Below are 22389 nucleotides of genomic sequence, written 5' to 3' on the forward strand. Positions count from 1 at the left end.
AGTGTTCAAATGATAGTGTGGCTGAACCAGCCTCCTCCCCACGTTAGGCCTCACTAAGTAAGGCTATCCTTGTAGGCAGGATAACACACTCTAGATCAGCTTCCAACACAGCACAGTTCAAAACCGTGGATCGAGGCTCGCCTGGCCTTCCGTGTTTAAAGTTCCTTTGTCTGACTTTCAAAATAATGTTTCAACCAAAATGTTCAAAAAGGTCCCCCTCTTCCAGGCTCAGACCTTTCACCACACAGTTCTCATGGGTCCCTCCCAGCCGGGCTCAGATCTCTCATGATACATTTCACACAAAGTTGCAAGGGGGCTCCCTTCCTCAAGCTTAATATACTTCGGGTCTCCCTCAATTGGGCTCGGACCACTTTCGGATGTCAAAGTCTTTTGAATGTGTGTGGCTTTCTTTATAGACCACTGCAGGACCACTTCGACTCAGCGTTCACTATTTACTTGCACTCTTGCCGTTTGTTCGCCCTTCTGCATCAAACAATGCACCTTTCACAGAGACTTTCGAATGAGCTACTTCCTTTTCACTGGACCACTCGGTTACTTAGTATTGCTGATCTTGCAACAGTATTGTACTTCAAATTTTATTCACAGGTCTGCCTATTTTTGCGTCTCATCCATATGCGTGCAGCCTTCACTTGTGATATGATGTTGCTACTTCATTCACTTTAACGCACACCGGTCTCACAGGTATACGCTTCTTTCTTGTTTTGCGTTTTCTGATTTTCGAGTCAAGGTTAGTACCACAGGCTTGACCATGCCTCCACAACTCACCCAGGAGGGTCGCTGGCATCTTTGAAACAACGCAATCTTCAATTGTGGGATCTGGCCTCCTCTACATGTAATTTGCAGTCTGTCAGAGGCAACTACCTCCAGTAGGGAAGCCTTGGGGTTTTCAGCCGACTGCTCCCGTCCCTTGGTCCGTTGCTATGCTCCAGCAGGTGTGCCTTCGTCCCAAAGTTCTGCTCGTTCTCGTGTTCCACCTTGCTCCGAGTGTGTCTTTAGGTGTTGCCTTTTATTTGTGTGAGGAAAGCTCATTGGTATCAAGTGTATGCACTTTGGGTAAAGTGCCTGACCTGATTAATGGGACATGTCCAGTACGATGAGAGAGAGTTAGTCTGGTTATTCTCAGTCACCCTGTTCCTCGGCCCAGTGTTTGTATAAAAAGGAAGGGGGGGAAGTTGGGACTTCAGAAAATCTTGAAAAACAGGAAGGGGTTGATGAACAAAACAGAGGAATACATCTCACCATCGGCTATACACCGCCTCTCCCCGAAGACCCCTCACCTAGGTGATCCTCTCACACTCGTCCTCCCCAAGGGTCTTGGATCAAAAAAGGCGATGCCCGTAACCTGGGGGAAGAGAAAGGGAAAGAGAGAGGGGGAGAGAGAGGGAGAGAGAAAGAGAGATCCCCAAGGACTAGCGGGTGAGAAAGCCCATGGTTTCAAAGGCCACACTCTGAAGGTCTCTTTCACCTGAGAAACAGAATCTGTTAACACTAAAACCAAAAACTGTTTTTTTGTGATGTGTGATTGCAAATGAAAACTGAAGGGACATGTGAAAAAGGCCTACCTGTCAATATCCAAGGAAAAGCAACATTTTAATTCAGAGAGCAAGAAGAAAAATCAAAGGTCCCTTTCACATGGAAAACAGGATTTTTAAACAATGACACAAAAATGGCTTTGCATGGTGTTTGCAGTTTAAATGTGAGTAATGTATGCCTGCTAACATTTGAAAAGAAAATCCCCTTTTGTTTTCCACCGAAAAGCTTATGTAGGCTACAGATACACTCTTTGTTTGCTATGGGGCACTTCACAAGGAAGTCCCCAACTGCAGGTCTGGATTTTACATCCCCCAGTTAATTATACAGGCAATAAAGCGTCCTGCTAAATGTGTAGGAAGCTCAGTGTTCCCCAGACTTGCTGGATCACAAGGCAGTGACTGCAGGCCAAGTTCCCCTTGGCTGGAGCATGACCAAAAGGTGTGAAAATGGAGGCAACCAACTTCGAAGTGCAAGCTACAAACACAAAGAGAATAATAAAAACTCTGGTTATAGGCTGACCCAGTGAGACCATATGGCCTGAAGCCAGGAGAATGGCAGTTTGTCCCACATGAAGATTCACAATTAATTTAAAAGGACTATTATCATTTAGACCTTTTTCTCAGCAAGCAGAAGTAGTACTGATTAAATCTATGTGTTCTTTTTATGTAATTTCCAGGCGATTCTGGAGATGTAAAATACATCCACCTGTGACTCTTTGAACTTTAATGGCCATCTAAGATAGGATTCTAGCCGATATAAAAAGGTTCCAAACATGAGAGTTGGAAAACGGAAAAATTAGGAATATGGGTAATACATTGCATATTCATAACTGTTCTGCTTGTGAAAATGGCAGAAAATTGCCAAACAGTCCAGCAACATGGTGCAGACCTGGCTTTTTGAGTAAATGCCCCATGATTAGCTGAAAAGGAATATATATATATTATGGCAGTTACTAGAAAATCACAAAGTTTTTGCTACATAACTACTTTTTGCCAGAAGTTTGAAAGGAGAACACATGGTGATTACAAATGGGAATTGTCATATGCTGCTCCAGACCCCTAAACCAATCCTTAGATGGAGGCTGGATTTGGGAGGAGAGAGAAGGGCAACTGTCCAATCCTAGTTGCGGTAACTACTGCAGGGTACTTCCTTAAGATTGTAAAATTGGTGGTATTGTCGCTGCTATAGAAGGGGGATGGCACTAATAGGATGGGACTGAGCTTCTGAAATTTACCATCAAAAGAGTGCTGCTGCAATTTACCATCTGACAGCTGCAAGGGAACACCAGAGGAGATTGCTGAGAGTGCATCTGGGTGGAGCAGTCTATTGTTAGGGAAGCCTAAAGCAGACTCGGTCCAATCGTGGAGAGAGGGAGGCCATTCTTGAGAGTGGAGTGACCAAACCCCTGTCCTATCTTTCCAGAGGGTCCTGACATGCAGCTGGCCGTTCTGAACTTTAAACTGAGGTTTTCAATGCAAGTAGACTTGCGCCCTTTGTAACCAACAGGTGGTGAATCTGCTGGCCTTAAATCCTTTCCTTTTATAGAGGGTTGGAGGGGGGCGGGGGAAAAACTCTGTAGATCCTTAGCTTATTTAACTAAAAAGGTTAATTGAATTAATTCCCCATTTGGGGGAACACTATGGGCGATTTTTGTTAAAATTTGAAATTAACAAAGCTCACTTCCCAGTGTGCGCTGAAAAACTATAGCCTATAATTTAATTGGGTATCCTTTTTCTCCTGTTGACCCCCCACTTCTTTAAGGAAGAGGGGTGTCTTCGTTCTTCAATCTGTCCAACCTTTTATTCATCTTCCCCAACACAGACCTCTCAGTGGTGGGGGTTTGAAATCCCAAACTCCCCAAATCATTCCAATTGTTCTGCCTGACTTCCCCAACATAGACCAAAGTAATGGGGTGTCGTGAAAAACAAACTGCTAAATCACCCTGTGTTTATTTTAAACCAAAAGTGTGGGTGAAATCATAATTGCCATATTTATTTGTACCAATCCTGAAACCCTACTGCTAGCTTTTTTAGCCTGCAGTAAAATCAAAATTGTACGGCACTACATTTATAATTGTTTTGGTTATTAAATCAGGTTAATTATTTCTTGAAGTGAAGTTTGTAGAAAGTAAGGAATTGTGATTTGCATGATTTTTGACTCACGTTTGTGATTTTTTTATGTTGCTAGAAGTTGATTATGTTACACCACGGAAAACGTGGTGTTTCACATTTTCATGCAAATTTCTATTACTTTTAATTTAAATAAATACAAATATATTTCCTGTACACTGGCCTGGTTCTTGGCTTTTGGTAACTCAGGTGGAGGGATCCAGGGGTCATGATATGAGTGCAAGATGGGGCTGAATAAAATTATCTGTTCAACAGTTTGTTACGTGACACCTTGAGCGGAGAGGGAAGGAACTCCTCATGTTTAGGGAGACCGTTAGAGCTCTACACCTTCTAAGAGGACACTTGTTAAAAGGGTACACAAGTTTGAGTCCAGAATATGCACAGCAGGATCCAACAAAAAAGAACAAAAACTCAGAGAAAAGATGGATGCTGCACTATTCCAATAAGTCTACCGAGTGTACATGAGTGATAATTAGTAGGATGGCCACACTCGACAAGACCCTAAAGGGGTTGGGCGGGAAAAAGTCACCATGAACAGCAGAACCGATCAAAGAAAAACCCTGACCTCCTAAACAGAGTATCGCTCCCCAATAGCACAACCACAGGAGTAGCTAGGAAAATGCAACGAGAAGGTGAAACAAAAGATCCCAAAACTCAATCACTGCTCCCATTGAATAACATCAGCAGTGTGCAGAGTCCAGCTCACCATCAGCAGTGCGCATAGTCCAGCTCACCGTCAGCCGCGCGCAGAGTCCATCTCACCGTCAGCCGCGCGCAGAGTCCACCTCACCGTCAGCCGCGCGCAGAGTCCACCTCACCGTCAGCCGCGCGCAGAGTCCACCTCACCGTCAGCCGCGCGCAGAGTCCACCTCAACATCAGAAGCGTGCAGAGTCCACCTCAACATCAGAAGCGTGCAGAGGCCACCTCAACATCAGAAGCGTGCAGAGGCCACCTCAACATCAGAAGCGTGCAGAGGCCACCTCAACCTCACCAGTGTGCAGAGGCCACCTCAACCTCACCAGTGTGCAGAGGCCACCTCAACGTCACCAGTGTGCAGAGGCCACCTCAACACCAGCATTATGTGGAGCCATTCTCCAGCTTCCATAAATAATAGTTACTCCTAATTGGAATAAAGCTGGATACTACAGTCGGCAGGTCATACGTATGTTAAGTAGGGCTTGCTTGTCCTTTACGTGATTGGTGGAGGAATTTGGACGGAGGCTGCTCCCCAAAACAAAGCAAGCAGGTGCCAGAGCAGATGGAGGCAGCTGCCAGCAGGCGCGGACTAGTTTATAGGGCAATAGGCCCATGGCTGAAACAAAAATGCAAAATGCTTGTGTGGGCACGTTTATTTAGGTCAAAGTGGGGCACTTTTTTAACCAATGTGGCCCAGTTTGAGGTTACGTCACTATGAAGCGAATAGTTTTGACCAGTGTTTGCATCACATTGTATCAAAAAACCTCCCCCTTGGGTACTATTAAAACAGCGTCACAAAAGGAATGAATTCCCATTTGCAAGTGTGGGTCACTTTTTTGTTGGTACCCGAGAATTTTATGTGCCTGTCTGACCGTGGCCGCCAGAGCCAAAGCAAGCCGGTGCTGGAGCAGGGGGAGCCTGCCGCCAGAGCCGGTGCTGGAGCAGATGGAGCCTGCCGCCAGAGCCAAAGCAAGCAGGTGCCGGAGCAGATGCAGCTTGCCACCAAAGCAAGCAGGTGCTGTTGCAGGGGGAGCCTGCTGCCAGAGCCAAAGCAAGGGGGAGCCTGCCGCTAGAGCCAAAGCAAGTGGATGCCAGAGCAGATGGAGCTTGCCATCAGAGCCAAAGCAAGCAGGTGCTAGAGCAGATGGAGCTTGCCGCCAGAGCCAAAGCAAGCAGGTGCCGAAGCAGATGCGCCTCGTCGACAAAGCAAGCAGGTGACAAGCTGCAAGCAAAGCAAGCAGGTGACAAGCTGCCGGAGCAGATGCAGCTTGCCACCAGAGCCAAAGCAAGCAGGTGCTGGAGCAGATGGAGCCTGCCACCAGAGCCAAAGCAAGCAGGTGCTGGAGCAGATGCAGCCTGCCACCAGAGCCAAAGCAAGCAGCTGCTGGAGCAGATGGAGCCTGCCACCAGAGCCAAAGGAAGCAGGTGCCGGAGCAGATGGAGCTTGCCGCCAAGGCAAGCAGGTGCTGGAGCAGATGGAGCTTGCCTCCAGAGCCGAAGAAGCAGGTGGTGGAGCAGATGGAGCCTGCCACCAGAGCCAAAGCAAGCAGGTGCCAGAGTAGATGCAGCTTGCCACCAGAGCCAAAGCAAGCAGGTGCCAGAGTAGATGCAGCTTGCCGCCAAAGCAAGCAGGTGCTGAAGCAGATGCTGCTTGCCGCCAAAGCAAGCAGGTGCTGAAGCAGATGCAGCTTGCCGCCAAAGCAAGCAGGTGCTGGAGCAGATTTAGTCTGCCACCGGAGCCGTAGCAAGCAGGTGCCGGAGCAGATGGAGCTTGCCACCAGAGCCATAGCAAGCAGGTGCCGGAGCAGATGGAGCTTGCCACCAGAGCCATAGCAAGCAGGTGCCGGAGCAGATGGAGCTTGCCTCCAGAGCCAAAGAAGCAGGTGCTGGGGAAGATGGAGCCTGCCACCAGAGCCGTAGCAAGCAGGTGCAAGAGTAGATGCAGCTTGCCACCAGAGCCAAAGCAAGCAGGTGCCAGAGTAGATAGAGCCTGCCACCAGAGCCAAGGCAAGCAGGTGCCGGAGCACATGGAGCTTGCCGCCAGAGCCAAAGAAGCAGGTGCTGGAGCAGATGGAGTTTGCCGCCAGAGACAAAGCAAGCAGGTGCCGGAGCAGATGGAGCTTGCTGCCAGAGCCAAAGCAAGCAGGTGCCAGAGCAGATGGAGGTTCTGCCAAATTCATAGCAAGCAGGTGACAGAGTGGAGGGTGGCTTCCACAACCAAAGCAAGAAAGTGCCGGCGTTCAAAGCAAGCGGGTGGCGGAGTGGAGGGTGGCTGTCACAAAAACGAACTGGAAAGGAGGGAGGCAGGCACAAGCGCCAAAGCAAGCCAATGATGCTGCTGATAGAGGTGGACATCGGAGTAAATGTCCCGGCGGATAGCTCAAGTGCAGAGCGCATGTCTGGGGACCAGAACAAAGCTGAGCGACAAGGGTTCATGAGCAAACCCTTGTACTCCCAAGGTGGAGAAACAATCAAAAGGGTGGGTCATCACAATGGTGATAGAGATTATTACAGTGCTCAGAAACTTGAATAATCAATAAGAAGCCCTATACAGATCACCAAATTATCAGTGCGGGTATTAAAGCAAGCAGGTGTTGAGACCACACAGGATTTCCTGTTGGTAGCTTGACCCCCCCCCCGTCCCCCGCACCATGGTGGCTTTACATAAAGGTGGGGTGAACCTGGAACAGGAAGGTCCCTGACGCGGTGGGGGTCCATGGGCTCCCCTAGTAAAGCGTAGTGGGGGCGCAGGGCCACTCCCCAAAGGGTTCCTGACATTGTACATATTTTGCACTTGTCTGCTTACTGGGGACAGTAAAGGGGGTCTCACAGATGACACCTGCAGCAAGACCCAGCAACCAGTCTACTCCCACCCCTATGGAATGTGCAGGGTGCCACCTAGCATGGGGTGCTAGGGGAAGCACCAGGAAAGACCCCAGGCAAGGTCACACTACCACCTCAGGCATGGGAAGGGCAGTCAGGGATGGCTTTTGGGCCTCTGGGTCGTCTTATGCCCATCCTTTTGTCCAAGGCATTGTACATACGATTTGTGCACTATCGGAGAGTAAAGGCACCACGATGCCAGGTGCATGACGCCAACCTGGCACACAAGCCTGCTCTCAATACACAGCAACATGAGGACTGACTGCACCACCATGCCAAGTGCATGACGACAACCTGGCACACAAGCCTGACCTCAATACACAGCAACACTGAGGACTGACTGCACCACCATGCCAAGTGCATGACGACAACCTGGCACACAAGCCTGACCTCAATACACAGCAACACTGAGGACTGCCTGCACCACCATGCCAAGTGCATGACGACAACCGGGCACACTAGCCTGCCCTCAATACACAGCAACATGAGGACTGCCTGCACCACCATGCCAAGTGAATGACGACAACCGGGCACACTAGCCTAACCTCAATACGCAGCAACACTGAGGACTGCCTGCACCACCATGCCAAGTGCATGACGACAACCGGGCACACAAGCCTGCTCTCAATACGCAGCAACATGAGGACTGACTGCACCACCATGCGAAGTGCATGACGACAACCGGGCACACTAGCCTGCCCTCAATACGCAGCATCACTGGGGACTAACCGCACCACCATGCCAAGTGCAGGACGACAACCGGGCACACTAGCCTGCCCTCAATACGCAGCAACATCAGGGACTAACCGCACCACCATGCCAAGTGCATGACAGCAACCGGGCACACTAGCCTGCCCTCAATACGCAGCAACACCAGGGACTAACCGCACCCCTATGCCAAGTGCATGACGACAACCGGGCACACTAGCCTGCCCTCAATACGCAGCAACACCAACCGCTGGAAAAGCTGCCGGTGATGTAGGGATTACAATTCCAGGAGTGGAGCGAGCATCACCAATTACCCCGTAGAGTTATATGCCGCTCGGGAGCCATGGAAGTCGGATCCGAGAGGCACTGGGGGTGAGGGGGTGGGGGAGCGAACATAAATAAGGCACCAACAAGCAACCTCTACCGAAGCATGAACACATCCCAAGTGCTCGGGTCCTACTCTATTCCCTCATGAAACCTACATTTACCACACTGGCACAAGAGTAACATGCACACTACAACCAAGAAGCAGCAATTCTTGTACATGTCTCCGAGGGTGTAAACGCGGCAGACGGGAGCGAAAACTGCACACAAACACTAGAGAAGCAAGCAAAATAAAACCTGCCGACTAGCAAGGAAACTAAACACACAAGAAAACAGGAGAACCGACAAACTACAAACACCAGCCACAGAGAGCAAGTATAATACAAGAAACCCTGCGTGCACAAATACCGTAGAACCGAGCCTAAGCACAGTTCTAGAAACTCTATAGAGCCGAAAAAAGCTATACACAAAGATATATCCCAGAAGAGAGGAACAACGCTGCTTGTGTACACACCCCTCATTCTATGGGCTGTGTTGGTCCTGGTGTTCCTTATCACTCATCTTTGATGCCTAACTCCACTCCTCTTTCTCTTCCCACTTTTACCGGCTTTTAATATTTTTGGACTTCTTTGACTAAACCTAAAGCTGTGACCGGTCTTCTAATCCATCATCCCACTGCTCCTGTTACTTCCTTTAGTGAGGATACTGATGCGCTGCTTCGTGCTTTTTACTGTGTTCCACCTCTTTAATGCTACTGGGTGACTTTAACCTTCCTCTCTCCCCTCATGCATCTATTCCATTCTTAGCTATTCTTGATTCTTTTTACTCCTCCGTCTCATGTTTCTGGTTCTTGTCTTGATTTTATTTTTACTTCATCCTTGACTACATCTATCGACCCGGTTCACCCTCTTCCGATCACAATCTCCTTTTCTCCTCAATCTTTTCTCCCAATTCTGCTTCTTCTTAGTTTCCTGTGCTTACCCCTTCTTATCTTTGTTTTGACACTCATGCTTTTAATACCCCTGTTTGTATCCTCATGTATTTCTAGTCTTCCATCCCATCCAGCATTTTCTGTTCGTTCTACTTCTCTTTCTTCATTTCTTGATGCGTTCTATCCCGTTTCTTCATTCTCTCCCTCTCGGAAACCTTCACAACCCTGGATTTCTTCTCATCTTCGCTTGATGCGTAGAGCGGTGCTGGAATACGTCCCGCTCTGACACTGGTCGTGCATTATTCTCCTGTTAGCACACCCTTAATGACTAAGTACTTTTTTCTTCCAAGTACTTGGATCACGATATTTTGCAATCACACTCTGCTCATCCTAGATCCCTTTCTAGTCTCCTTTCTCTGCCTTCTCCTGACCATTCCCTCAAATCTACCCTAACTACACTTGACTTTGCTACTTATTTTACTTCTAAACTGGAGACTCTCCGTGTGGTTATGGCCCCATCTGCCTTTCTTCATTATTTTTTTCATCGCTCCTCCATCTACAGTTATTCCTTCTACCCCCCGCGCCCCGATGTCCAACTCTGACATTTTTTTGCTTCTTTTGCGGGCTCATCGTACTGTTTCTTTTGATGACCATATTCCATCCTCTATTATTCTTAAAATCTATCCTTCTCTTAATTCCCCATTTTACTGGTCTGTTCAATATTTCTCTTTGTACTTTCATTTTTCCTAAACACACTATCATTCTTCCTCGTCTTAAAAAACCCCCTCTAGATCCATCTTCTCCTTCAAAAATTCACCCTATTTCTCTTGTCCCTCATCTTTCTAAGCTCTTGGAATGGCTTCATTATTCCCAAGTTTCCTCTTTTGTCACTGAAAACTATATTCTTCCCAGTTTTCAGTCGGGGTTTCGTCCTCTTCACTCTACTGAAAGGTCTCCTCACTCTCTGTGATTCATTGCTCTCTGCTCGCTATTGTAAACACACCTCTATTCTTATACATTTGGACTTCTCAGCTGCCTTTGATAAGGTAGATCTTACACTACTCCTGCAGACTCCTTCGTTGGTTTTTCTGGATCTATCTTATCTTGGTTTCATTCTTATCTAATCGTTCTTACTCGGCCTGGAACTTCTTCTGATGCCTTTCCTTACGGTGTTCCTCAAGGGTCCTTTCCTTTCTTCTCTTTACACTTCCCCTCGTGCTATTATTTGTTCTTTTGGGTTATCTCATCACTCTTATTCTGATGATACCCAGCTCTTTTTTCATCTTTTTATTCTAGTATTCAATAGTACCTATCGGCTTGTCTTTGCGCTATTAAAACCTGGATGTATGACCATTTTCTTGTTCTCAATGCTTCCAAAACTGAAGTTCTTTTCTTTCCTTCTTGTACCATTCCTCCCATTCACCCACCGCCATTGGTCCCATTTCCTCCTTCTTGTCTTTCTATTTCTTCTACCGCTCGTAATCTTGGTCTCTATCTTGACTCTGACCTATGTTTAATTCATCATATTTCTACAATGTCTCGCTCTTCGATATCTTGTTAACATTCGTAAAGTCGGTATTTTTCTTACTTTGTACTACTAAACCCTTGATGTCCTCGATCTTTTCTCGCTTATTTTATTGCTCTACTGTACTCTTTCGTCTTCCTGTTTCTCTTGCTCATCTTAAGTATCTCACGCTTCAATTCATCGCTTGTATCTGCTCGCTCCTGCCCTATCAGCTTCTCTATCCTCTCTTGGATGCCTTTGCTCTCATTCTCGACTCAAATGTAACTTTCTTTGTATTGTGTTTAAATCTCTTTATGGTCTTGCTCCCATTTACCTCACTTCCCTTGTCTCTTTTTATGCTCCTTCGCGTGTCCTTTGTTCATACGCTTACTTGTTACTATCAGTTCCTCGCCCCCCTTGTGCCCAATCCCATTATTGTTCCTTTTCTATACTTGCTCCGCTTCACTATAACGTTCTCGCCCTTTCCCTTTGATCTATTGGGTTCTGCGTTATTTCGCTGTGGTATTTTTCATCGTGGGTTTTTTCATCAGCGTTTTTTTGTTCGAAAAACTCTTTTTGGGGGGGGGGCTACCCCCCCATGCCCCTCTTTATTTTTTTATTCCCTTACACCCACAACCATACATTTAATTTTTTAACCCCCCCCCAAAAAAACAAAAACAATGAGATTTTTTTTTCGAAAAATGGCGATGAGAAAACCCGCGATGAAAAATACTGCGGTGAAATGCGTGTATACCATCTATTGTTTCCTATTCTTTATTCCGTTCTTCTTTCAAACAACCATCTTCTTCAATATTAATTGGTCATTTTACCCCATTCTATTTTATCCTCTTCTTCCTTTTCTAAGGTCATGTTTTGTATTCTTACTCAGATTCATTATGTACTGTTTTCATCATGTAATCACTTCTATTGCACTACAAGTCGGCAGATGTACAGCGCCTGGGCGTAAGGCACTAGATGCATAACACATAAAATACAAACTAAATGCACATCAAAGGGAGAACAGAGAAACTAAACACTAAAACATCTCAGAACTATAAATACGAGAGATCCTGTGCCTGGAAACTGCACGGGACGGAAACAAACTGTACACAAAGACACGTCAGAATAAAGGGAAACAATTTTGATGAATCATGGAATGACGTCACTTCACCCCAATGGGCGTCCTTCCCTGTAAGGCTAGGGTGGTGCGACCACTAATCAATATTCCCCCTAGGGGTGTTAACATGCAGGAGGACCTTTGAGGGGAGGTCACCCCTCTTGGGGGTACATTCTAGGTCACAGATCCCTGATGCAATTCTTTTCAACATCACGCAACCCATACCTCCATCACAGGGCACGCCTTCCCACACCCACATGTTGTATTGCAATACTGCAACCTATGGAAGTACTGACACATGTAGTCCCGGAGGAAACATGAAAAGCAAATCACCGTAACTGATGAGGGACTTTTACAGAACTGGCACGAGCAGGCCCAGAGGAGGCATGATGTTTACACCACTGAACCAGAAGGAGCATTACAGTGTTCCATGGGGGGGGGGCAAAGGAAGATAAAAAGCCAAGAAACACTCGACAGGAAGACAAACTGGCCAGTCCAGGTACAGAGCAACACCAGGCAGAAGCTTAGGAAAGCCAGAATACCGAGGACGCCCGGCGTGCAGCTGTGGAAGTCTTGGTGACTTCAAGAATGAGCTGGTCCACCAAGAAGATGCAAGAAGAGCAGTAGCGTGACCTCAAGGGGTGGGCCTTTGGGCTCAACAACTGCACAGACACTGCAGAGCTGTCACAGAGCCAAATGTGAAAGCTCACATACCAGGGAGCCTGGAAGAGACAGACACCTATCCCAGGAACAACCAGAGGAGTGCCCAATCCCGCGCAGAGGTACATAGGAGCATGTGTAGACCGGTAGGGCCAAGAGGGTGGTCAGGACAGACCAGAGGAGGTCTATACTTTGTCCTGGAATTAAGGTGTGCATCCGAGGAGAACACAGTGGCAGTCAAAACATCACTTACCCAAGTAAAGAGTGTTTGTGCATTGGAAGAGAGCTTCCTTGTCACAGTGGGAAAGAGAACACCACTGACCACCAGAACGGGTCTGGAACCCCAACAAAAGGAAACTGAGCGAGCAAGGAGAACATCTTTGCACAATGATGGCACTGAGCCCCAGTGCTAAACAAAGCAGGATTTGATACTTTGCTAACAACCAACCAATGTAGAAAAGTCTACGTCAAGCTGAAAATAGTGAGAGAATTTTGAATTAGGATTGGTGTTAATGATGCAAGGAGAATGGGGCACTCTTCTGGTCCTGAACTGAGATGCAATGGAGACACCAGGTGAAGGGAGTCATCTCTGGGGGCATTTTATTGTTGCAAAAGAACTCTCTTTTAAACCTTGTCCAAACATCAGGAGAAGGGAGACATTCTACTGGAGAAGGAACTTTCTGTGGAGTATCCTTTAGTTGTAGTGTGAGGGAGAGAGGTAGGTTGTGACAGGGCAGTGGAGTTTAATTTGACAGACCCATTAGTATTAGTTTTGAGGCAGGGAAACCCCTCTTAGAAGTCAGGGACAGTAAGGATCTTTCTAAACACAAAATAGAGGTTTATAATCAGCACCATGCCACCTTTATGTCCGCTTCCTTCTTTGACACCCTTACAAAATACACAGCACAAGAAGAGAACAGAGAGAAACTAAACACACCAACCACAAAGAACCGAATGCTGCCATAAGTACAAAGCAAACACTAGAGAACATTGCGTAACTATAGATATACGACAATACCACATTAGGAAGAGGAACAGGACCCAAAAACCTTGCAGTATCGAGGGAAACTAAACACATTATCACTCCGGAAAAGAGAACAAGTCAACATACACTAGATAACAGAGGGAAACGCAAATGCAGTCATTTCTACCAGGCACAACCATGCCATATATACAGCTTCAAGATACTAAATACATCTCAAAATGCTAGACAACAGATGCAAACTAAAATACTTTATTTTCTATCTTTAAAGAGCTGACGTCTCTCTAGTTTCAGGGTAAAGTTTCCAGCTGGGACGTGCCTTGTTCAAACTAGCAGTTATTGATTGTACAAACATGCGGCAAGTGTACCGTTCATAGGCGAGACACCATGATCTTCTTTCATACTACGCTAACAGCCATGGACTGAATAAGGAGATTGACTGGTAAAGTACAGAGAGTTTACCAATGCACTAATACAAGGTCCATGTATTTTTTAACAAAACTGAACTCAATAGTACTATTTTGAGATGGTTCAACTTTGAGGTTTTTTTGCAAGATTCAAACAAATGATAGCACTGCAATGAGTGCATGAAAGGTCGATTGCTTGCACCACTGAACGTTCGGTGTGCACATGCAACATGAGGCAAATCCCGGACAAAATGGAAGAGGTGGTAGCGTGGGTTTTTAATCACTGCCTGGGCTTTAAAGATCCGAACGTTATCCGAGATCACCCCATATTTTCATACTGACTCGGCAGGAAGAGGTGCATGGTCCAACACACCCGGCCACAGCAATAGGAGAGAGACTGCATCAGAATAACCCAACAGAGGTTGGGGAGGAAGGATAGCTCAGGGGAAACGCTTCAAGACGACGCAGGTGACAGGTTTGAATCCCAAACCCGAATCCTGATCCCGCGCTTAGAAACGACTTGTTGTTATTACAAATTAACAATTATAAAGTATCAACAATGATTCCCTTTGAAATGGATCCAGCTGCAATGCATCCAACGCCGAACCTCCCACATATATCTGTTTGGGTATAGTGGGGTCCTCTTACTATATGCAATGGTTACGGGTGGAGGCGAACGAGAGATTGGTAAATGAGGTGTAGAAAAGCGACCAGACATAGAAAGGTTCATTATAAAAGGAGCTAGTCCCATGATCGATATAGACCAATATACATATTCACAATCCTGGGATGGAGTGGTAAAGCGGAAAGGTTGGGGAGGATTGAGAGGGTGTGTTAAAGAGAGATGTACACAGCAAGTCATTGGAGGACAAGACTGGAGCTAGATTTGTAGAGGATGAGTAGGAACCTGAGGAGAGCGATGTTGTGCGGCGAGCCATCCTGCGTGGTGTCGGAAGTTAGAGTCGGGGGAGGTGGTGGAAAATGTGGGTGCAGGTGGGAGGTAGAGAATTTTGTTTAGAGGAGAGTATAAGGTAAAACAAATAAGTAGCATTGCCTTGATCACGCCTGGATCAGCTGATCTGGGGAAAATAAATATTAAAGAGAAGAGGGGACAGCGTGGACTCCAGAGGCACCCCCACATGTCCGATGCAAGGATGCAGGGCCATCGTTTCCCAACAGGACCCACTAACCTCTGCTCTGTGACGAAAGAGAAAATCTAGGCCAGCACTGTCCCACTAACTTTCCTTCACCCATCGCAGGTGAGCCAGGGGAATAGCGTTGGCTATGGGGTTGAAGCATTAATCCTGCAGGATGGCCTCTAGCCAATAGGGCCACTCGTGGACACGCATGGTGGATGTGTCTGGCCCTTTAAGGCAACTCAACTCCGACTAAACCTCGGGGGGCAGAATATATGTCTGTATGTGTGCGTGGCATTCATGATAAACCCTAGCCGGGGAACAACGAAGCGTTATACGTAGGGTGTGCATCTGTGTGGTTACAAGCAGTGTGGGGTGGCAGAGGCCTGGGATGGAGCGAGGAGGAGATCCAGAGTGGGAACACTGGGAATGAGTGGGTCTTTTTCTAGATGGTCTTGAGGGTTGCCCTGTCCCCTCATACTGAATTTTCCTGATGAAACAATGAATGAATATAGGTCAAGTTAACTGCTTCCATGAAATCCCAAGTGGGATTGGGGAGCAGAGGAGAATTGCCTCTTTTAAGGGTGCATTAAAATCCCCATATATCAAGGTTAACAGCATTTCAAGCACTTTTCGGGAGGTATATACGATTGTTGATATGATAATAGAAATTCAGGGAATTCCCCAACTGAAGGCGTCCCTCGCCTTCATTGCATAACCTACTTCAATTCTCCCTACAAGAAAGTCAAATATCTTGGACATTTCGAATAAAGCAATCTGCCAGTGAAGTGCAGAGTTCTCATGCGTGACTTATGTTCTCAGAACCTTTCTTATAGATTTGGAATAATTCCCGACTATTTACCAAATCTATTTAATTAGTGTTACAATTATACTTTACTACAAAAAAGAATAGCACTAATGTTTTTGTACATGTTCTGCTGAAATGGCCCGATTGTTGCGAGAGAGAAAAAACATACAGACTGAAAGAGTGCAGAACAGAGAGAAGGAGTGAATATAAAACTGCAAAAGGAGAAAACACAACATACACTAATACTAAAGAGAAACTGAACCCGGAAATTCTAGAGCAGCAGTAAACTGAGCCCAACCAGTGCAAAGATGAAAAGTGAACACTAACACTGCACAAAAAACTAAAACAATCATCAAACAGTGTTAAACACACACACTACAGAAGAGAGAAACTCACTAACACCAGATAACACTAGCAAACCCCTGAAGAATCCCTTCAAAACACTGAACGCAAACTCACATACACAAAGGAAACTATAGACACAGGCAGACTGTAAAACAGAAAGAGGTGAAAGAAACACCAACACTAAAAAACAGAGAGGAACAAACACAGCAATGACGCAAAACCTCATCAATTAATAATATATTCTTCTCACAAAAATACTATCATTTCTCATAAATCGATACTATCTTGCTAGACAAGTCTTTGGTTTCTAGGCAGGCCCATCGCTCTATTTTCTGATGGCTCACCCGACTCTGCCCGTGGGGTTTCTGCCCATGGCTTCTACCCAGATGAACTTTCCCTGAATCGATAGTGGAACTGAAGGAGTCGGCTGAGCTCATTGAGGGCGAGGGGAGAGCGGGAGCGCCACAGGCAGTTTGGGATTTTACAAAAGCCTTTATCCGAGGGGGCGTGAATAAGCACTTAGGGCGCAAGAGCGGAGCACACCGGCTCACTGTTACTCGAATCAATTGGGAAATTCTTTGGCTTGTGTTGCCTCATCCCGGGTCAATAGCCGGAAGGAGTCAATCTTAGTAAGATCTCAACGATGGCCTTGCACTTAGGAAGGCAACGCAGACGGCAATATCCCGCCGCTCGGTGGATCACAACCCGGGACACAACAGGGGAGGAAAGCCTTACAGCAGAGGAGATGCAAGATTGCTGTAGTGCAGCAAACCATGAAGAGAGGGCTGAAGGCTATTTCTGTACAAGCTCATCCTATTACTCGCAACATCCTTACAGAAGATGGAGAGCAGAATCCGTGCAGTCCTACGGACTAAGCGCAACGGTTCTTACAGTGCATATCCCTATAAAGGAAGCCTTTGTTCTGAATTCCACAGGGTGGACTCAATTTGTGGAGTTCTGTGGTAATTACAGAAGACAGAGCAGCTCTCCTGAAGCCCATAGGCCTTTACAGTAGAGATCCATGTTTGGAGACGCAGTCTCGCTTACGTGTATTTCACGCGTCAGTTTGTCCAAGCTTCGACCCGGGTAAGCAGTGGCTCATTCTTCCCAAGTAGGACCTACTGAAGTCTTATTTGAGGGAGGAAATGCAGAGGTTGCCAGGGTCATGGCTTATAACGTCAACTCACCAAAAACTGAGACCAAGCCACAGGGGCCCAGCAACGCACCAGAGAGAACGGATGAGGGCAAGGAACGAAACAGATGCCATCAAAGTCTCGTGGTTGCCTTTAAGACCAACTTAATCAAGCTACTTAAAGGAGAGAACACGATGTTACAGAACTAGTGGCTCCTCCCATTCGTTTTCTTTTTGTTTATTTTTTGGATTATGGCCTTAATTGCTGCTAGGACAACATTCTAGAGTGCGCCTGCCAAAACATACAACGGCCACATCCAAGACAAAAGAGTTTCGTGCAGTGAGGCAAACAAGCACTTCTGTAAAGGGAGCGGCATCGCAATAGAATTTAACTGAAGGTTGTGCAGAGTTGGTTAAATGTCAATCCTACCAAAGTCACTTCCCCATTTCTTGAGTTTCATGCTCCAAGCAGAGGCACACAAGTGAAATTGAAGATTGCCACTTTCCCGTTGTACACAAGTAAGAGGTCAAGGTTGATTACGCAGCTCAGCTGTTCATGGGAAACCACCCCACACAAGGGGGGGGAAGGTGAGTGGCAGTTGGGACGGTGCGCCTTGCCTCACACGGGTCAAGTGGAGGAGGTGCTGACCACAATGGTGCATGGTTTGGCGTCATCCACCAATACACCAAACGAGACAGCTATACCTCAAGATCGACTCCATCAAAGACAACCATAGGCTCAAAACCTGACTCTCGCTGATCCAGTCTTGGATGTCCAGTGCATACTTGAAGTTCAACTCCCTCAAAAACCGAATTCCTACTCCTCACCAATACCACCCAACACCCAGGCATACAGACCTGGCTATCAACCATGAACCCTGAGGGCTTCACACGCAAGCTCACCTCCCGTGCCAATTCCATCGGTTTCACATTGACAAACATCTCTCCTTCAAGACATGCTTAGCTAAGCAAACTCAGGCCGCTTATTATCAGCTCCACCTCCTGCGAAATACAAGCCCTTCCTCTCTCCCGACAGCTTTAGATCAACCGTTTAAGCACTTGTCCTATCCCACCTGGATAGGGGCAATGCACTCCTCAAAGGCTTCCCGTCATCCTCCCTCGGGCCCTGGAGAAGTGTCCAAATACTTGAAGGTGATTTGTGCGTGCAGTGGGACCAGTGAAGGGCGATAAGGGCCTGGTTGATGGGGTTGCATGTACGTAGACCCTCAATGAGGCATGTAGCCTCATTGAGGGTCTACGTAGATACAACCCCAGCCCTCATGGACCTTCACGGGCTTCCACTGCACGCACAAATAACTTTCAAGTCTTGCTGTATTATCTATAAAGGTAGTTGCCCTCAAATCACCCAGCTACCTCACTGAGAAACTCTGCACCTCCGGAGGACAGCACAGCACTAGAAGCCAGGACACGTGCAGACTTGAAATGTGCCACTGTAAAAAGGAAAGGACCCGAAAACAAACCTTCTCTGCCTAAGACTATGGAAACTCCTTTCTGTCAGCATCAGAATCGCCCCACGCTCCTACAATTCAGAAAATAACTCAAGACCCACCTTTTCAAGGAGTCTCTCCTCCTCAACACCTAGGCCATCACGTCGCCTCTCCTGACTCACTAGATACCGCTGTCACCCGGTACATCGCTACCCCACCCTCTTTCCCCCCTCTGTATCCTACCTGTTCTGTTACCACTGAAAAGCACTATAGTATGCATCTGTATTGTTGTACACCTCTGTAAAGCGCTCTGTTGCTTCTCAAAGCCAGGTCGGCGCTCAATAAATGCCATAATAATAATAATAGCGCTGCCAGGAAAGGAAACTTAAGTATTGGTATGTGGGGGTGGTAACGGCAATGTACAACGTGGGACATACAGTACAGGTCCAGAGGAACCAGTGCCCTGATTAACTGTTGGCACTTGATCAGTGTGAGAACAATAAACCCCAGCATCCTTTCATGATCTCATTGTGTACATTTAGCCACCATATTGACAGGCAGGGCTATAAAGGCCCAGAAGCAACAGAGTGCCATTGATCTGTTACACAGCCTTTAAAGTCACTCCTGCGGTTGTTTCTTGCATGTTTTGGGGAGCAGTGTGTACAGCTTTAGAACTAGGATGCAGACTTTCCCCAGATTACCATCCTCAGAATAATGGACAGTCTGGAGGGTTCAAAGGTAATTAAGGCCTTGAGCAGTATTAAACAGTGCTTTGGGACTGCTTTGCAATCTAATTGAATGATGCTACTCACTGCACAATTTGCCTTCTACAACTCTGCCTTTTGCATCTCACGTGACACTTTGCATGTCATGGTATGGATTCCCTCCACAAGGACTGCCTGAAGTAATGATGCAGCCACATAGGTGTGTGCTCTCAATCATAAGGAATAGAAGAGGACTATGGAGTAAAGCATGCACAGGAAGGTTTGCTCCACTACTAGGCTGATTACTAGGTTTCCACCGGTACAGGCATTTCCAGTGAAGCTTTCACTTTGTTTTTTCGGTGGACTGGGGTATCAATCCTGTGGCCATCCCTTTGTATTCACTCAGCACTTGTAGGATCCGTCTGGATTGTCACAACTCTTGGTTAAGGCCATTTAAGAGCGTTTCATTGGTCGTGGTGGATGGTACTGAAGTTTTAAAATGCTTAGGCTCTCCATATATTCTTAATGAAGGTCCAATGTATTAATGTTTGGAGCACTAACACTTCTAATAGAACTTTGGATCCTGAAAAATCCATTCTTCATGCATTCCCCCGATTTGGTGAAATTTATTTGCAGCTCCCCCTTTTACCACGGATGTGTGTGTCAGTGAAGTGTATACTGGTTATGTGGTCGACATAATTGACTGCTCCCCGCCCAGCATCAGATTTGCCTGGTGGTGCTATGAGACAGGTTCATGAGTTCCAGGTGTCACTACGATCATTCGGTCTGTTGATTGGTTTGTGTGCAGGCGCCGGGTGCAGTATATGGCACCTTGCCTCAAGGGTCGGATGGGAGCATCAAATTGTCTCGGGCACCAACGAAAAAGTGGCCCACAGTTGTAAATGGGAATTCATTCCTTTTGCGACGCTGTTTGAATAGTACCCAAGGGGGAGGTTTTTGCTAAAATGTGATGGAAATTGTACATTTTAAAGAATATTTATTCAGCAACACTGGTCAAAACTATTAGCCGCATTGTGAGGTAACTCATCAAACTGGCCCACAATGGCCAAAAAAGTGCCCCATTTTGACCCAAAAAACTGGCCCACACAAGCATTTTGTGTTTTGGTTCGGGCATGGGCCTATTGACCTCTAAGCCAGTCCAATTCGGCTTGTCTCTGTGTTCTCACATGTTGGTGAACCATTCTAAGAGGGCCACGTTTATTTCAACTGCTTGTGTGCCGAAATTGAGAAGGTTGAGAAGCGCACCAAGCCATCATTGTGATGACCGACCGTATTCCTGTCAGCTGGATAAGGAAGCCAGCAAGAAGGGCAGTTGTCTCACAATGACTATGGCTAGTCTTCCTTGCCTATTATATTGGTGCTGCTAAAGTGCTTTGCTGGCACTTTTCTGGTAGTGTCATGCAGTCGTGGATGGAAAGGCTGCTGTGAACTGGAGGCTTTTTCTATGGCCTGTATCCCCTTTTCCTTACATCCAAACCCCTTTAGATCTACCTGGGGGCACTGTGGGTTGATACAGGTTCCTCTATCTCCTCCAAGGTGTACCCCGAGCCAAAGGGTTGGAAAAGCTTCTGGGAAATGCTGGTAGGTCTGCGGCAGGAAACCTAACTGTGGTGTGTCAAATATCTGAACAACTGCCCTCATTCACACAAACACCACTGGCGGCACTGACCTTGCCACTCAGCTCCACTCATTAGGAGTCTGGTGCAAAGACAAAAGAGCACTCAAGGGTATAGGTTATTCACACAGTGTGAAGATTTGACCAACCACATGGTGGGTGTGTGCGCTCTCCTGGGCTTTTTCTGAAAATGTTTAATCAAATGCAATGATGGAAAACCAACCTCAGGAAAATGTGTGGGGCTCTACATGCATTTTCCTATGCTCACACCACGACAACCGCATAGAGCTATGTACTCTGGGTGGACAACCTACAGGCACAAACCACCCTGTCATATTTAGTTGGGATATGACAGCCAGGAGTGACCTGCTGCTTTAAGTGAACACAACCACTGGAACCACAGATAAATCTATTAACCAGAGAGACTCGTTGATCAACAACAGACTGGAAGATGGGTGGGTCTTAGTATCACATGTTTTCATCCCTTTTCCTGACCTCATGCATACGGGAGATTGTTGGGCTTGACCTACACCAATCACTGTGGCCCACTTGGTTTTAAAAGAGGGCTGAGCCCCTCCTTTGGCTGATCATCTGAAGACTTCACAAGAAGTAATAAAGACGAACTCATCCTTGAACCCTGGTGGAAGGTGTAGTCTGCCTTACATCTTCCGCCAGTGAAGGAAGGCCAGAATTTCCAAAAAGGGGCAGCAAGATCCTCCCCTAAACTTCCCCCAGGGAACCGAGGGAGAAACAGAACTCAGATGACCCTCCAGCTGCTCCAGAACTAGTACCCAGCCAGCACAAAGCGTGCCCTGCTGGGCTCTGCAGCATGTGTTCTGGATAGGAAGTGCCAGAAGGTCTCAAACTAAAACCAAGGACAGGGCATTTTTACCAGCAACACACTCCTCAGCTTTGGGCCATCTGCCTTAAAGGATGTCACAAGCCCATTGATGTAGCTGGGAGAAGTGCGTCGATGAACATCTATCAATGTTCCCCTTAAAGGACATTTTCAAGCGAGTCGAGTTCCTCGATCTGCAACGCCGTCGGTTGTCAAGCTGCAGTCACTCAAAGAAACTGCAGACGTCTCGACCAGTGCTTCAGAATCGCCCAACAGCACCGAGACAATTCCTGACCCCGTGCCGCAGTGTAGGCCAACCTGCAGCCGTACGCCCAGCTTTGCTCACCAAACTGTCTTGCCGTCTGATACCCTGCAGCGGTCTCCTGTCCTGAACTTTTGCAAAGCACCCTGAAGTCGAGCACCAAGAAGATCTATAGCACAATGTA

At 46.9% G+C, this 22389-nt stretch overlaps 1 protein-coding gene across 13 annotated transcripts in view; it reads right to left on the bottom strand.

The window, feature by feature from the left end:
• PTPRF (protein tyrosine phosphatase receptor type F) overlaps positions 1 to 22389 on the bottom strand; it is a 791126-nt gene that overhangs the window by 219300 nt on the left and 549437 nt on the right. The gene's annotated exons all lie outside the window — the stretch shown is intronic.

This window comes from Ambystoma mexicanum, chromosome 1q (assembly GCF_040938575.1).
Source record: "Ambystoma mexicanum isolate Mex_15411 chromosome 1q, UKY_AmexF1_1, whole genome shotgun sequence".
Taxonomy (NCBI): Eukaryota; Metazoa; Chordata; class Amphibia; order Caudata; family Ambystomatidae; genus Ambystoma; species Ambystoma mexicanum.